Source organism: Puntigrus tetrazona, chromosome 19 (genome assembly GCF_018831695.1).
Source record: "Puntigrus tetrazona isolate hp1 chromosome 19, ASM1883169v1, whole genome shotgun sequence".
In the NCBI taxonomy this organism is placed as follows: Eukaryota; Metazoa; Chordata; class Actinopteri; order Cypriniformes; family Cyprinidae; genus Puntigrus; species Puntigrus tetrazona.
The window spans coordinates 3,973,278-3,988,274 of NC_056717.1; the positions used below are offsets into that span (position 1 = coordinate 3,973,278).

Sequence of the window (14,997 nt, forward strand, 5' to 3'; positions counted from 1 at the left end):
ATATAAAGCGCGAAACTCACCTGCTCCGCTTGTAGCGAGTAAGGAGTTCAGTGTAGTTAACGTTGTTGGCACAGTTTTTACAGTTGTGATGGAGTTTTTTCGTTTGTTGCGAGTATCCCGTAAAAAGAAAGCGGATGGAGGACGTGAGAGGACACCCACCGACCGCTCGGTGGAGCTCCATCCTCGTCCTGACGGCGAGGAGGCGGGAAAGAGAGAAAGGGAGAGAAAAGCAAGAAGAAGAGGCAGAAACAGAAGTGGTTTCGGAAGTTTGCTGCTTTCTTCTCTTGTTTCCCCACCCGAAATCCACCAGTGCTCAGGATGAGCAGGTGGAGCAGGGAGAGGTGGAGCAGGACACGGTCCCATCCAGGAGGTGCACTGATGGTAACTGACATGCTCCAGAAGCTTTGTACATCAAGAATGTCATTTACACGCACAAAAAACATATTAACCATATTTTGAAGATGTCAAAAGTATTCACCCTGCTATTGCTTATACAAGTCTGCAATATTTCATCTGTGTTTATTAAAACAAGCTCTGGTTGATGTTCCTCGCTTTAGATCAGACTTCTCTACAGGGCGTCGTAACTACTGTAGAGGACGGCGATCATCAGGAGCTTCCTTCCAGTGCTGCTGTTGTCCCTGCTGTCACTGCTGAGGACCAGCAAGTGGAGGACGTCCAGCTTCAAGATCAGGACAGTCCAGGTGTGCAGAGACAGCTGGACTGTGATAAGATAACGAGAACCGAGTCTGACTTTACGGTTGTGTTCAAACACAAGCGTTCTTCTCATGAGTTTATTATAGGACAGCGTGTTTTACATTTTGCAGCTGTAACATTTCTTCTCATACCTTTCTCATATTTCATTGTTCAAACACCACATATATTCCATATATTTCTCAAACAATTTGAAGTCATTGAAATAAATATAGAATTTAGTATGAATAAGTATGGTATGCCACCTTGAGGTACACTGTATTCATCTTTAAAAATGAATAATTATTATGTTTTAATAGACCGCATTTGCTGGAAATATTGTATTGGCAAGAAGTTGGGAGAAGGAGGATGCGGCTCCGTTTTTTGAAGGACCCGCCGTGAAGACGGCCTTCCAGTGGCTGTGAAGTTCACGGTGAAGACAGAGAACGAGCCGTACTTAAGCCTTGTAAGTAGACATCAGAACTTTCAGAAGTTTTTCACAGCAATAAAAATATTTTATTAAGTTTTTTATTAAGTTTTTGTTGTTTATATATTCATGTCCTCAATGAGATGACAGATGCTGTATCAGGGTATCAGTGTACAGTTATAAAAAAAACATTCTTTTTCTAGCCTGAGCATCCCAGACCAGTTCCTCTGGAGGTGGCCCTAACTCTCATGGCCAATCAAGGCCCCAGCTGTCCCCACATCATAAAGCTACTGGACTGGGAGGACCAACCGGACCAGTACATTATGGTCCTAGAGCGGCCCTCGCATTGCATGGACATGCTGAGTTTTTGGGCGCATTACGATGGCCACTTCAGCGAGGAGATGGCACGTCATTTCATGCAGCAGGTGACCGATGCTGCTGCTGCTTGCTGTTCCAAGAGTGTCTTCCATCGGGACATCAAAATGCCAAACATCCTGGTCAACGTAGAGACCCTAGAGGTCAAACTTATCGATTTTGGCTGTGGAGACCTCCTTAAAAAGACCTCCTACACCACCTATAGTGGTATGTATTATTTCTTGAACGTAGTTTGGGATTTTAATGAGCACTCTGTTTAGATGGGACTCACAACTAACAGCTTTCTCAGAAGAAGAAAACCCAGTCATAGTGTAATTTGTCATTAAAATTAAGTTCCGTTGGTAGAGCAGACTTTCACATGTGACAAACGTTTTCCTGCAGGGACAGCAAGGTACTGCCCTCCGGAGTACATCGAGAAGGGCGAGTACGACGGGAAGCAGGCCACAGTGTGGTCGCTGGGGTGCTGCTGTTTGGATGATGACCAGACTTTTCCCAGACAGCAGCGACATCGGTTTGATGGATGCCGATGCGTGGGAAGAGCCAGGCATCTCCGACGGTGAGAGCTTCAGTACAAAAGAACAAATGCAAAACTGAGAAAACAGTGGCTTTTAAAAAAAAGTATCTCCAAGTTTTGCAACTTAGAGAGCAAGTGTAAAATTCTCTCCATCTTTCTTCACAGAATGCTGTCGTTTTATTCGAGGTTGCCTAAAGAGTGACCCAGAGCAGAGGCTTCACCTGGATGAGATGCACTTACACGAATGGTTTAAGTTAGCCCCTTCATCCCTCCAGTCCTAGCGCCTTGCGGGGCTGGCAGGCCATGGTTGCGTCTGGCGCCTTGGCCCGAGACAGTAGTTTAAGCGCCTTGCTGAACTACTCGTCAGGGATGAATCCTTTCAGGGTCACTCCAGAAATAATAAAAGTTCCTGTTATTGCTGCTTACATTGCCTCTCCAATTTTTTCTGCCATGGGTAACTGGGTCCCAAAGATCTTATCAATGAGAGATTGTCCAATAAAGTTTCCTGACATCAGAGTCATAAGTACCACAGAGGTTAGGAGACAGGGACCCTTTCAAAGATACCCTGGTCCTACAGCTTCTTGCCTCGGGCTTCAAGATTCTGACACTGCAACCACTGAATCCAACATACACACAATATACAAAAATGTGTTATCATAGACTGTATAAAACATGTACATAGTGTCTGTGACCATTTTGGCAACGTATCACCGTTCATCATTATCAGATAATAGAAAATGGACAAAGAGGTAGAATGGAGTTGAGGTGCCTGGTCGTTGAAACTGTGCCCACCTACCATGACAAACATACAATCCACCTGTGACTCAAGTCGCCTTGCCTTTAACTGAAGCAAAATAGGAATGGTTTATAGTTTTCAGATTGTATGTTTCTCAGTTTATATAACCAGGAGGCAGCCTTCCAGTCTCTCTCTCTTAATTCAAACAGGTGACTAAAGTTACATACTAAAAGATTTTTAATCTTATAAGACTTTCAAAATGTGAGAGACCGCAAACATGAGGAGAAAAATGTCCTAGATTTCACTATTTTCACTATATAGTGTGTGGGTGCAGCAATGTGATGAAGACAGAGTCCTCACAAAATCTCTCGAGACTTGAGAATAAATGTGTTTTCCAGGACACATTGTTTTTCCGAGCAGATTCAGTCACTCTTAACACATATCACACCACAGGAAAATCTGATGAGATAATCTTTAGATCCACAAAGATAATTGAGACATTACCTAGGATTGTCGGAAGAGGGGAAATCGTTTAAAATCAGCCTGATAATCTTGTGGTGTGTACCTGTCAGGTGTGTGATAAGCAGGAGAGCACACAACGAGTGTAAATGAAAATAAAGCGTTTTAATGTACTCAGAGATGAAAAACAATATAAATACAGACAGGCAGGCAGATCGGACAAAATCACACTTAAAAATAAAGACGAGATCGGACAAACAGAACTGAAACCACAGGACTTAAATACACCAGGTAAATCACTAAATTAATCACACACAGCTAAAGACAATAAACTAAATTAGGTCAGACGGAACACATGGCACACGACAAAAACAATAACAAATTCCAGAGAATGTGACAGTACCCAGCACTAAACTAAAATTCACTGACTGGCCACTAGACACAGGCTCCAAATGGTAGTCAATCCCATAGACCCCATGTTAGAATACTTTACCTCTTGTTTAGCACAAAAAGTGATGTTGGTTGTCTATAACTAATTTTGGCCTCCATGACAGCTGTGAAGGGGGCAAACCTTTTTTTAAACCATTATTAAGCCCCAATTAACCCTCTCGATTTACTACTGTATATTCATCACACTGAATGTTAATTAAAATAATAAAAAATAATCTCACCAGGTAAGTAATAACAGGTAAGTAACATCTGAAAAACAACTTAAAACAAGCTGGCTCATATCTGCCTTAAAGATTATGTTATATGTATTTCTGAACAATGCTGTATTAAAGTATATCAGTTTAACATCCGTTAGATTGTGAATGAGTGATGAAGCAATCATTGAAAGATGTGAAACAAAGGACATCTTAAGGATTTGTACTTTTTATTCATTTGATTGTATAATAATTAAGTTTAAACATGCTCTTGTGGATTAACCCCACGAGTAATATAATAATAATAAAGAAAAATGCATAATGGCCTGTTGATTGCTTGGTAAGTAATCCAGTTCAATTAATTCATTAAATCATGTTAATTTATTTTAGTACAACCAATGAAGACAGCAATGATCTTTTAAAACTTCATATTGCTTCTTTGTTGTTTATAAACACAAAAGCAAATTAAAGTAAAATATTCTTATTGTTTTATGATTTTTTTTTTTTTTTTTTTTTACAAAAATATTGAACAAATAATAATGTCTTCAGAACCAACTGTTAAGTTCTAGTTAATATGAACGTAAGCAACAATTTTTATTTATATTTTTAAGTTACGTTATTAAAAAATACATATCTTCTTTGCACCTGAATGTAACTTTTTGTCTGTCAACATAACAAACAATATACAGTTTAATTTACAAGAAGCCTGCAGAGGTCCAGGAAAACATTCCAAAAAAGAATAAAAGATGTGCTACATGTGTATGCTAGTATGAATTTATTCTTCATTTGCTCAAAATTGACAGGTGATTTTCTTCTCAGTTTAAAATATGGAGGTGATGTGTTTGATTTTTAAATGATTTGTTACACTTAATTACCACTTAACATTTTATATAGAGATTTCCCCGTTAGTACATCAATCAATAAATGAATCAATCATTTTTATTTATATAGCGCTTTTAACAACATAGGTTGAATCAAGGCACTGTACAGTATAAAGTTGGAGAACACAATGATAGGGATGTATAATGACGAGATTGAACAATTTGTTATTAAATGCAGAGACGATCTCTTTAATCAATTCGACGATAATCACTAGAAGTTACGTGTCCCCAACAAAGCAAGCCAGAGGAAAGAACCAAAACCCCATCCATGAATGGAGAAAATCTGTCACGGTGCGCATCTAGGTGTTCTGGTCTCTGATGAACATAATCTCTGGGTGCTGATCCACCATCTAGTCTGGATACAAACTGTGAAACAGATTAAGAAAGAAACGGGATTAATATTAGCGTAGATGCCATTCTTTTACGATGTCACAAGTACATCGTATTTTAGAGGTAATGTTCCCAGTTCCAGCTGATATAATTAATGCAGTCTAAAAATCCTTTAACGGATTTAATAATAAAAAGTGTGTTGGTGTGTTATGTGTAGGCTAAGTTAAAAGATGTGTCTTTAATCTAGATTTAAACTGGCAGAGTGTGTCTGCTTCCCGAACAGAGTTAGGAGATTGTTCCAGAGTTTAGGTGCTAGATAGGAAAAGGATCTGCCGCCCGCAGTCGATTTTGATATTCTAGGTATTATCAAAAGGCCAGAGTTTTGAGAACGCAGCGGACGGGCAGGACTATAATGTGATAAGAGCTCACTCAAGTATTGAGGAGCTAAACCATTCAGGGCTTTATAGGTAATTAATAAGATTTTAAAATCTATCCAATGTTTGATAGGGAGCCAGTGCAGTGTTGACAGAACCGGTCTAATATGATCATACTTCCTAGTTCTAGTAAGGACTCTAGCTGCTGCGTTTTGAACTATCTGAAGTTTGTTTATCAAGCGTGCAGAACAACCACCCAATAAAGCATTACAATAATTTAACCTCGAGGTTATAAACGCATGAATAATTATTTCTGCATTAGAGGTTGAAAGCATAGGTCGTAATTTAGATATAATTTTAAGATGTAAAAACGCAGTTTTATAGATGCTGGAAACATGGTTTTCGAAGGAAAGATTGCTGTCAAGCAGCACACCTAGGTTCCTAACTGATGATGAAGAATTAACAGAGCAGCCATCAAGTGTTAGCCTGTGTTCTAGATTATTATATGTGGGGTTTTTAGGTCTAATTATTAGCACCTCTGTTTTTTAGATTTTAGCATTAGGAAGTTACTCATCATCCAGTTTTTTATATCGACTATGCATTCTGTTAAATTTGTTGTGTATCACCAGGCTGCGCTGAAATATAGAGCTGAGTATCATCAGCATAGCAGTGAAAGCTAACACCATGTCTCCTGATAATGTCTCCCAGAGGTAACATGTATAGGTTGAAAAGTAACGGTCCTAGCACTGAACTTTGAGGAACTCCATGTTTCACTTGTGAGAGATATGATACCTCCTCATTTAGTGCCACAAACTGATGGCGGTCAGATAGATATGATTTAAACCATCCTAAGATAAATTGATTGAAGATAAGATGATAAGATGATTGGAAATCCTCGCAGATACCATTTTTTCTAAAAGGGAATACAGTTGTGAGGATACTACCTTTTCTAGTATCTTTGACAGAAAAGGAGATTAGAGATTGGTCTGTAATTTATTAAGTCTTTGGGATCAAGATGTGGTTTCTTAATAAGAGGCTTAATTACAGCCAGTTTGAAGGTTTTGGGAACATATCCTAACGACAATGATGAATTAATAATGTTCAAAATAGGATCTATGACTTCTGGAAGCAAATCTTTTAATAGTTTAGATGGAATAGGGTCTAACATACATGTTGTTGGTTTGTTGATTTAACAAGTTTTTAGATGATTTACTCCTATAATAGAGAATGAGTGTAATTTTTCCTCAGGGATCTATAGTTCACTAACTGATGTGAAACTGTAGCTGACAGCTGCATAGTTACAATTTTATCTCTGATGGTACCAATCTTAGAAGTAAAGAAATTCATGAAGTCATTACTACTACACTCATGGGGAATGTTAGCACCTGTTGACGTTTTATTTTTTGTTAATTTAGTCACTGTATTGAATAAATACCGGGGGTTGTGTTTGTTTTCTTCTAAAAGAGATGAAAAATAATCAGTTTTTAATGCTTTTCTGTATGACAGGATACTCTCCCGCCAGGCAATATGAAATACTTCTAATTTACACCTGCGCTCCATCTTCCGGGCTGCTCTCTTTAGGGTGCGTGTGTTTTCATTACACCATGGAGTCAGATTGTTTTCTTTCATCTTTTTTAAGTGCAAAACAGCAACTGTATCTAGAGTGCTAGAAAAAAGAGAGTGCATTGAGATAAGTCAGGAAGATTACTTAGAAAGCTTTCTTTTGTGGTATAAGTGATGGTTCTACCATACTTGTAATAAGGTGCAGAGTTTACAGGTTTAACTATACAGAGTTCACACAAGACTAGATAGTGATCTGAAATGTCATCACTTTGCTGCAGAACTTCCACCATTTTAACATCCATTCCATGTGACAGTATTAGATCTAGAGTATGATTTCGACAATGAGTTGGTCCAGAGACGTGTTGTCTAACCCCAACAGACTTCAGAATGTCTAAGAAATCTGATTATCAAAGTAGATTTTTCATTATCAACATGGATATTAAACTTTATCAACAATTAGTACTTTATCTCGGTTAGAAAATCAGCAAATTCTTTAATGAAATCTGTGCTGTGTCCTGGTGGCCTGTAAACAGTAGCCAGTACAAACATGAAAGAGGATTTATCACTAGCACATGATTCTATAGATAATATGATATGCAGCACCAAATCTTCAAATGAGTTATACTTAAAGCCTGCCCTCTGAGAAGTACTAAGAATATTGTTATAAATTGTAGCAACACCCCCCTTACCTTTTAAACGTGGCTCATTTAATAGTAATAATCTTGGGGGGTAGATTCATTTAGAGTAATGTATTCATCTGGTTTTAGTCAGGTTTCTGTCAAACAGAGTGAATCTAGGTTCTGATCTTTGATCAAATCATATATATAAAGTGCTTTTGTGGAAAGTGATCTAATATTCAGCGAGCCAAGTTTTATCGTTTGCTTATTTGTATTATAGGTAGTTTTTATTTGTTGAACATTAATTAAATTATTGTTTTTAATTTGATTTGGACGTTCTCTGCGTGCAAAAATACTGAATAAATAATAATGTCTTCAGAACCAACTGCTACTGAAGTTCTGATTAATATAAATGTAAGCAACAATTTTTTTTTATATTTTTAAGTTAAAAATACATATCTCAGTTACTTTCTTTGTCACCTGAATGTAAGTTTTTTTGTCTGTCAAAACTTTCCAAAAGAATAAAAAGATGTACTACATGTGTATGCTACAGTGAATTAATTTACAAGAAGCCTGAAGAATAAATTAAAAATATGGAGGTGATGTGTTTGATTTTTACATGATTTGTTACACTTAATTACCACTTAACATATTTTATATAGAGATTTCCCCAATTAGTACATCTGTGGCTTAACGTTATATATTTAATCTTTTGAATTACCTCTAGATTTGATTTGATTCTTTTGTCCCACTGAAGTCTTTAGTATGTTTTAGCACTGGTGTCTAGATGCTCTGCTGCATGTTAAGTGGTGTTTTAGTGGTTTTTTTGGTAGCATGTTATGCTGGAGAACGATGGCAGACAAACACAGGGATTAGTAAATGAATTTTATTTTCTCAAAACAAGAAACAATTAAAAATTCATATTGTGTGGCAATTTTCCCATCTCCACAAACTGTGACCTCGCTCCTCATTCAACCAGTGTCTGCTGCATTGAACAACACAACGAGAATGAACACGGTCCAGTCCACTTCGTACAGCACCATCCAACGGGATCCGTTTTTAGAACATTTTCTTTAGAACGAGAAGAAAATCAAATATACTTGCAACCTTTTTTCAAGTCAAACTTGAATAAATATAAATTTTCTTAACTTTTTCCCTCTTGTATTTATTAATTTTTTTGGATTTTTTTGCCTGTTTTGATTTTTTCTTTTCCTTTTTTTCTTTTCAAGAAAAGATGAGTGCCAAGAGGTGGAATGTTGCGTTGAATGTCTGAACCGTTGGCCACAAAACCTGGACCCCGACCTGAATCCGTGGACGACGCTAGATCTGGGGGACGGCCGAGCCTCTGGTCCACATGCACTGTACACAAAACTGCGAAAAATTCCCAGATGTCTCTATCAAAACATGCTGTATTACTCAGACGGTGTGCTCAATCCATGTTGCAGACCCTTTTCGACATGCTTGCTTTGAATGAATGAGCCATTCTATTGTAACAGAACAGCGGAGTCTCCACAAACCCAAAATCTACAGCTCCGTCTCCACATGAACACAGAATTATGGCTGCATTTGAAGAGAGAAATGTACAATTGTCATGTTCGGGTTTTTTTATATCGAAATCAATATTGTACATTTATTGTTTTCCTTGACAATCCCTTGCTTTTTTCTGTTAATAACATGAGATACAAAGTCTCATCAGGCCACACCTGTAACCGAGATCTGTAAAAATACAGAAGAATATTCTAAAGGAAAACATATTAATAAAAACGCTACATTTATACACACACACGCGCTCGCGCGCATATAATATGTATATATTTTTTTTCATTCATCATTAGACACCACTGTTTTAATGTTTGTGGGTATCTTACAGTTGTTTTTTTTTTTTTTTTTGGAATCTTACAGAATTCTCGGATCATGAATCCTTATGGCGTAATAAAATAATTTAGAACGTCACGTGCTTCTATATAAAGCGCGAAACTCACCTGCTCCGCTTGTAGCGAGTAAGGAGTTCAGTGTAGTTAACGTTGTTGGAGCAGTTTTACAGTTTGTGATGGAGTTTTTCGTTTGTTGCGAGTATCCCGTAAAAAGAAAGCGGATGGAGGACGTGAGAGGACACCCACCGACCGCTCGGTGGAGCTCCATCCTCGTCCTGACGGCGAGGAGGCGGGAAAGAGAGAAAGGGAGAAAAGCAAGAAGAAGAGGCAGAAACAGAAGTGGTTTCGGAAGTTTGCTGCTTTCTTCTCTTGTTTCCCCACCGAAATCCACCAGTGCTCAGGATGAGCAGGTGGAGCAGGAGAGGTGGAGCAGGACACGGTCCCATCCAGGAGGTGCACTGATGGTAACTGACATGCTCCAGAAGCTTTGTACATCAAGAATGTCTTTTACACACACAAAAAAACATATTAACCATATTTTGAAGATGTCAAAAGTATTCACCCTGCCATTACTAATACAAGTCTGCAATATTTCATCTGTGTTTATTAAAACAAGCTCTGGTTGATGTTCCTCGCTTTAGATCAGACTTCTCTACAGGACGTCGTAACTACTGTAGAGGACGGCGATCATCAGGAGCTTCCTTCCAGTGCTGCTGTTGTCCCTGCTGTCACTGCTGAGGACCAGCAAGTGGAGGACGTCCAGCTTCAAGATCAGGACAGTCCAGGTGTGCAGAGACAGCTGGACTGTGATAAGATAATGAGAACAGAGTCTGACTTTACGGTTGTGTTCAAAATATTTCATATATTTATCAAACAATTTGAAGTCATTGAAATAAATATAGAATTTAGTATGAATAAGTATGGTATGCCACCTTCAGGTACACTGTATTCATCTTTAATAATGAATAATTATTATGTTTTAATAGACCGCATTTGCTGGAAATATTCTATGGGCAAGAAGTTGGGAGAAGGAGGATGCGGCTCCGTTTTTGAAGGGACCCGCCGTGAAGACGGCCTTCCAGTGGCTGTGAAGTTCACGGTGAAGACAGAGAACGAGCCGTACTTAAGCCTTGTAAGTAGACATCAGAACTTTCAGAAGTTTTTCACAGTAATAAAAATATTTTATTAAGTTTTTATTAAGTTTTTGTTGTTTATATATTTATGTCCTCAATGAGACGACAGATGCTGTATCAGGGTATCAGTGTACAGTTATAAAAAAATATATATTTTTCTAGCCTGAGCATCCCAGACCAGTTCCTCTGGAGGTGGCCCTAACTCTCATGGCCAATCAAGGCCCCAGCTGTCCCCACATCATAAAGCTACTGGACTGGGAGGACCAACCGGACCAGTACATTATGGTCCTAGAGCGGCCCTCGCATTGCATGGACATGCTCAGTTTTTGGATGCATTACGATGGCCACTTCAGCGAGGAGATGGCACGTCATTTCATGCGGCAGGTGACCGATGCTGCTGCTGCTTGCTGTTCCAAGAGTGTCTTCCATCGGGACATCAAAATGCCAAACATCCTGGTCAACGTAGAGACCCTAGAGGTCAAACTTATCGATTTTGGCTGTGGAGACCTCCTTAAAAAGACCTCCTACACCACCTATAGTGGTATGTATTATTTCTTGAACGTAGTTTGGGATTTTAATGAGCACTCTGTTTAGATGGGACTCACAACTAACAGCTTTCTCAGAAGAAGAAAACCCAGTCATAGTGTAATTTGTCATTAAAATTAAGTTCCATTGGTAGAGCAGACTTTCACATGTGACAAACGTTTTCCTGCAGGGACAGCAAGGTACTGCCCTCCGGAGTACATCGAGAAGGGCGAGTACGACGGGAAGCAGGCCACAGTGTGGTCGCTGGGGGTGCTGCTGTTTCGGATGATGACCAGACTTTTCCCAGACAGCAGCGACATCGGTTTGATGGATGCCGATGCGTGGGAAGAGCCAGGCATCTCCGACGGTGAGAACTTTAGTACAAAAGAACAAATGCAAAACTGAGAAAACAGTGGCTTTTAAAAAAAAGTCTCTCCAAGTTTTGCAACTTAGAGAGCAAGTGTAAAATTCTCTCCATCTTTCTTTACAGAATGCTGTCGTTTTATTCGAGGTTGCCTAAAGAGTGACCCAGAGCAGAGGCTTCACCTGGATGAGATGCACTTACACGAATGGTTTAAGTTAGCCCCTTCATCCCTCCAGTCCTAGCGCCTTGCGGGGCTGGCAGGCCATGGTTGCGTCTGGCGCCTTGGCCGAGACAGTAGTTTAAGCGCCTTGCTGAACTACTCGTCAGGGATGAGTGTAGTAAATAGTTAAGAGTTTATTTAGGTTAGTTAAGTAATGCACCGTCCAGGCATATTATTAATAATCGAGGAACCCAAAGGTCCCTAGAGGTCTCTGCTACTGGTGCCCGGATCCCACAGATCTATGTCACGGAAACATCAGAGGTCTCAGCCATGGACACAAAGATTCTTGGGGTCAAGGAATCCTCTCAGGGTCACTCAAGAAATAATAAAAGTTCCTGTTATTGCTGCTTACATTGCCTCTCCAATTTTTTCTGCCATGGGTAACTGAGAACTTATCAATGAGAAATTGTGCACTAAAGTTTCCTGACATCAGATTCATAAGTACCACAGAAGTTAGGAGACAGGGACCCTTTCACAGATACCCTGGTCCTACAGCTTCTTGCCTCGGGCTTCAAGTTTCTGACGCTGCAACCACTGAATCCAACATACATACAATATACAAAAATGTGTTATCATAGACTGTATAAAACATGTACATAGTGTCTGTGACCATCTTGGCAACGTATCACCGTTCATCATTATCAGATAATCGAAAATGGACAAAGAGGTAGGATGTAGCTGAGGTGCCTGGTTGTTGAAACTGTGCCCACCTCATGACAAACAGACAATCCACCTGTGACTCAAGTCGCCTTGCCTTTAACTGAAGCAAAATAGGAATGGTTTATAGTTTTCAGATTATATGTTTCTCAGTTTATATAAACAGGTGGCAACCTTCCAATCTCTCTTAATTCCAACAGGTGACTAAAGGTACATACTAAAGATTTTTTTAATCTTATAAGACTTTCAAAATGTGAGAGACCAAACATGAGGAGAAAAATGTCCTAGATTTCACTATTTTGCTCCTATAGTGTGTGGGGTGCAGCAATGTGACGAAGACAGAGTCCTCACAAAATCTCTCGAGACTTGAGAATAAATGTGTTTTCCAGGACACGTTGTTTTTCCGAGCAGATTCAGTCACTCTTAACACATATCACACCACAGGAAAATCTGATGAGATAATCTTTAGATCCACAAAGATAATTGAGACATTACCTAGGATTGTCGGAAGAGGGGAAATCGTTTAAAATCAGCCTGATAATCTTGTAGTGTGTACCCAGCACTAAACTAAAATTCACTGACTGGCCACTAGACACAGGCTCCAAATGTTAGTCAATCCCATAGACCCCCATGTTAGAATACTTTACCTCTTGTGTAGCACAAAAAGTGATGTTGGTTGTCTATAACTAATTTTGGCCTCCATGACAGCTGTGAAGCTGTAAAACTTTTATTTTAACCATTATTAAGCCCCAATTAATCCTCTCGATTTACTACTGTATATTCATCACACTGAATGTTAATTAAAATAATTTAAAAATAATCTCTTGGCGCCTATCTGTGGTAATCATCTTTTTGTCCCTTCTAGTTTGGATTCTACTTTCACACAGTTAAGTGAAAAGGGTTTAATACAGTTCCGGCATCTGTTCTTTGATCACACATTTGGGTCATTTAACGATTTGTTGAGTAATTATAAAATCTCTAAATCAAACTTACTTTGTTATTTTCAAACGCGTGATTTTGCCAAAAAATATTTGGATACTTTCCCCCAGCAGCCAAAGAATCCTTTAATTGAAGAAATATTCTTGCTACCAAAATTTCTGAACCGCATTTCCTCCATTTATGACCTGCTTCGGTCCTCACAGCTTCCTCCTCTTTCTACACTCAAACAAACCTGGGAGATGGAGCTAGAACAGGAAATTGATGAGGAGCTGTGGGACACTGTTTTTGCCAAAATTAACTCTGTCTGTGCTCGCTCGAATCTCATTCAGTTTAAAGTTGTTCACAGAATCCATTTCACTAAAGCAAAATTTTAAAAACTCTGTTTATCAGAAGATGATAGGTGCAATAGATGCGTGTTGTCTCCAGCAGACCATACTCATTCATTTTACACCTGTCCTAGTCTGAATTCTTAATGGTCCTCTTTTTTTGATACAATGTCAAAAGCTCTTAGTGTTTCTGTGATACCTTGTCCAATAACAACAATTTTTGGAATATCTCCTGTTGTTGGCTTATATAAGAAGCACCATGCCGATATTATTGCCTTTGCCTCATTGATAGCCAAAAGACGTATACTGTTACACATGCCCCCCTCCCAACCTCTCTTGGTTGAAAGATTTGATGTCTTTCTTACATTTGCAAAAAATCAAAAATCAAATTTGGAATCCTCTCCTTTCTTTCATTGAGACCATAACTGCGTTATAGATACAGAATTTTTACTGTAATAAATTGACTTTTCTTACTTTATTATAAATTATTTCCTTTTTTTCTTCTTTCTTTCCTTTTTCCTTTCTTTCTTTTTTCCCCTCTATTTTCTTTATAATAAGTTGGGCTGGGAAGAGATTATTTGTATAAGTGTATTCCTTTTTTTGTGTTGTTGTTAAAAATAAATAAATAAAAAATACAAATAATCTCACCAGGTAAGTAATAACAAGCTGGCTCATATCTGCCCTAAAGATTATGTTATATGTATTTCTGAACAATGCTGTATTAAAGTATATCAGTTTAACATCCTTTAGATTGTGAATGAGTGATGAAGCAATCTTAAGGATCTGTATTTTTTATTCATTTGATTGTATAATAATTAAGTTTAAACATGCTCTTGTGAATTAACCCACGAGTAATATAATAATAATAAAGAAAAATGCATAATGGCCTGTCTATTGTTTGGTAAGTAATCCAGTTCACCAACATTAAATCATGTTCATTTATTTTAGTACAACCAATGAAGACAGTAATGATCTTTTAAAACTTCATATTGCTTCTTTGTTGTTTTTAAACACACAAGCGAATTAAAGTAAAATTGTCACGCCCTAACTTCCCACGCCTACCGATCCCGTCACCTGGACACGTTCACAATCATGAGAATACTGATCACCCGCACCTGCTGTCACTGGCATAAAACAGACACTCACCATTCAGTCTATGGCTGTTCTCGAGCTTACTCACTTGATGTTCTGCTTCCTGATTCACCTGCCTGTGTGAGTTACAACTCGTGTAGGATATGGTCAGATAAGGAATGAACTTTTGACTTTCTGATTTGAACTTCGCTTACCGAAGACCCTGTTACCTACACAGAATGTGAATCATTAAAATTCTCAACTTTTTGTTTGAACTA

At 38.5% G+C, this 14,997-nt stretch overlaps 2 pseudogenes; both read left to right on the plus strand.

Moving 5' to 3' along the window:
• The first annotated feature begins 88 nt into the window (after positions 1 to 88).
• LOC122323820 lies at positions 89 to 2,354 on the plus strand (annotated as a pseudogene).
• A 6,264-nt stretch (positions 2,355 to 8,618) lies between these two features.
• On the plus strand, positions 8,619 to 11,748 carry LOC122323821 (annotated as a pseudogene).
• Positions 11,749 to 14,997: the final 3,249 nt, after the last annotated feature.